The sequence below is a fragment of the Atta colombica genome, unplaced genomic scaffold (genome assembly GCF_001594045.1).
Source record: "Atta colombica isolate Treedump-2 unplaced genomic scaffold, Acol1.0 scaffold18, whole genome shotgun sequence".
NCBI lineage: Eukaryota > Metazoa > Arthropoda > Insecta > Hymenoptera > Formicidae > Atta > Atta colombica.
This window is the reverse complement of record NW_017259271.1, coordinates 20,319-23,629: the sequence shown is the minus strand read 5'-3', so window position 1 is coordinate 23,629 and position 3,311 is coordinate 20,319. Positions and strand designations below refer to the sequence as shown.

At 30.1% G+C, this 3,311-nt stretch overlaps 1 long non-coding RNA gene across 1 annotated transcript; it reads right to left on the bottom strand.

Annotated features, from left to right (window-relative positions):
- Positions 1-399: 399 nt before the first annotated feature.
- Positions 400-2,270, bottom strand: LOC108686420. Its single transcript, XR_001931704.1, has 3 exons — positions 2,242-2,270; positions 1,364-1,574; positions 400-426 (listed from the first exon to the last, which is right to left on the bottom strand). It is a non-coding gene; the product is annotated as an uncharacterized LOC108686420 (long non-coding RNA).
- Between the last annotated feature and the right edge of the window lie 1,041 nt (positions 2,271-3,311).

Here is a 3,311-nt window from a genome sequence, read left to right as displayed (position 1 = left end):
GATGACGTTAAAATTCAGCAAATTTCGATGTTATCACAGTCAGTACATTAGTATGATAAACTCAATATTAAAGACACTGTCATTTGTAATGAACACTCAAGTGATTCAAGTGATAGTCGTGACATGAATAATCAGGATTTAATAATCGAAAATGTTGATCTGGTGATAGATATAGATATGTATAGATATTTATGGATACTATAATGTGTGGAGTTGAAATACAGAATTTTATTTACAGCTTTTAAAATATAAAAGTTACATAAGTTTTCAATTTGTAGTTTTAGAATCTTCTGATTGTGATGATAAATGAAATATTATGTCATTGTAGTCTCCCCCTCCCTCTCTCGTCCTTCTCTCCCTCTTCTTCTCTCCCTCTCTTTATTCTCTTTTTGTATTTTTTGTACATTATTTGTACATTTTCAGAACCTGTAAATAAAGATTCTGTTTTGTGACCCACAGAAATGCATGAGGATATAAGGTAAAAATATTTGATTAAAGGCTATGAATATTTTCAGAAAAAAGATAACAGTTTTCGTGTTTCTATTAAGCAGTATAAAAATCAAAACAGATTTTTATCTTCAAAAGTTTTTTCATGAACTTTAGCTAATGATGAAAAACGCATGCGAAAATGGTTGATATATTCAAAGTCTGCTGGGAATGTTTTTTGTTACGTCTGCAAGCTTTTTAGTGAAAATAATACAAACATATTTGTAAATAGTAGATTTAGCAATTGGAAGAAAGCAGAAAAAAAATTAGTGGACATGAAAATTCTGCAGTATACAAAAAATATATACTAATTTGGCTCACAAACTTATATAAAAAATCATATATTAATAATGATATGGCAAAACAACAAGTTGAAATTAAATATTGACTCGAAGCTTTAAAACGTATTATCAAAATAATTCGTTTTCTTTCTGCGGTCTTGCGTTTCGGGGTGAGTATGAAGTGATTGCTTCTTCAAATAATAGGAATTATCTGAGTATTTATCTGGAAACTAATATTTAAATTTGATCTATTCTTAAAAAAACACTCTGACTTATGCAAATCAAAGTCGCGGGCATATCTCTTATTTGTCAAAAAATATTTGTGAAGAATTCATCCTCATGATGGTCAACAAAATTAAAAATGAAATTGAATTAGTCAAATTAAGAGAGTAAAATATTTTGGTTTTATTTCACACTAGATATAATCCACATTGATTAATTGCCTATTGTATTCCATTTGTGCTGTTTGGTTATATGCATGAACGTTTTCTTTTTACTTTTTACTTAGTAAAAGCCATACTTCATTGAATGATGCAATATTACAAGTTCTTTGTAATAAAGAAATTAACATTGCTTACTGTCAAATACAAACTTACGATAATGCCAGTAACATGTCTGGAAAATATTCAGGATTATAGGCACGAATTAAAGAAGTTATTCCTCTTGCGTATATATTATGTTCCTTGTGTAGGACATTCACTAAATTTAGTTGAAGAGTACAGCGTAAATAAATGTATCGATTTTGTGAATTTTTTCGCACGACTTTATGCTTTCTTCTCTGTTTCTATGCATCGTTGGAGTATATTACTAAAACACATGAGAACAACATTAAAAAGTTTATCTTCTACAAGATGGTCATGTCGTGCCATTACTGCATTAGCAAATTATCTAGAATTATATATAATTCATTCATCAATTATATGAAATTGCGCATAATGAAGGTAAAAAGTCCGAAACTCGTCACAAAGCAGCGTCCTTAAAAAACAAATTAACAAAACTGGAAACTGCATTTATAGTTAGATAGATAGTTTTTTGGCATAGAATTCTTCAATGGTTCAATACAACTAACAAATTTTTGCAAAAGTTGAATTCGACTTAATTACGGCTAATGATATGTTACATTCGCTAGTTGATTTTATTAGTGACTTACGAAATGATTTTATAGCAATAGAAAACGATTGTAAAAATTTGGTATCAGTACTCTTTCGACCAATACATTCTGATACACAGAAATGAAAAATTACGAGGAAATATGCAGATAACGCAATAGAGATTCAAAATTTAAGGAGATACAATCGAAAAATCAAAATGCTTCGATCTATCTAAAAATTACACAGAATATTATTTAAAATGAAACTAATACTACATTAAAATTTTAAACTAATTGACCGTATAAGTTTTAAAAAAGAAAGAACTAAAGTTAGAGCTTTATGTATGATGCATTGAATGATTGATATATTACATAATTACTTACTTTTAAAATGCTTCAACCCACATAAAAAAACATATAAACATATATTATAGTTAGAAACCTCTTTTTACATCCTTGCAAGAATTTTAACTTTATTCACTGTGTAACTTTATTTGTGTACAAGCAAAAAGCTAATGAAAGCATGCCTATTTGAGCATCTAAAGAAATATACGCGGAAAACTTGGCAACACTGACTTTCGACATTACGTTACTTTGCGGCTTGCTTCATCTTGTGATACATGTGTGATGGTTGAATGTACTTGCTTAAAACCTAACGTTATGTTTTTAACTGTAAAATACGTATATGAAAATAATATTTTAACCTTAACTGTCAATTACTAGTGGCACTTGTCAATTGCTAGTGTGCAACTCGAATAGGAATGCCAACCTCATTTTCAGAATGCAACGTTACCAAGTTATCGATAATCATTGAACATAAAACATTAAATACAAGATTAAGGCTATAGGAATCTGCGCTGTACTTCGTGCGCTTACAATTGATAAAAATATATAAATATAAAAGATATTATTGTATGTCACATAATAAAATTAATATATTGTCATCTCTATAAACTAAAAGCGTTTTCTCTTGAGATACACTGAGTGTAACCTCGCACTACACCAGTTGCGTGTAAGTGCTGCATCAGTGTTGCACTACACAAGTATACATACACATGGTGTGCTACTTCATGCTATCGTGTTTAATTCCGGTTGACTTCCTTTTTCAAATTTTTAATGTCATACTAGCTCTACACCATCTCTTTGAGATCGTGTAGCAAAACCTCACTTCGCATAAAATTCGCACTGTAGCCACAAAAACACGTTACACTGAATGAGTTCGCCTACCACAGTCAAGGAAATGCTACACTGCTGAGTATTGCACTGATGAGCGATAGTGCAGCCAAGAGAAAATGCTATAAGAACGAAACGAATAACACGTATGTTTTGACTAACTTTTGGCTTTCTTCAGCGTTACAAAAATTATTCTAAAATCGCTTTTGAGAATGATGACCAACAATCTTAAATGTTTACTTACAAAATGGAAAAACTCTAATTTTACCTCGGATATAATT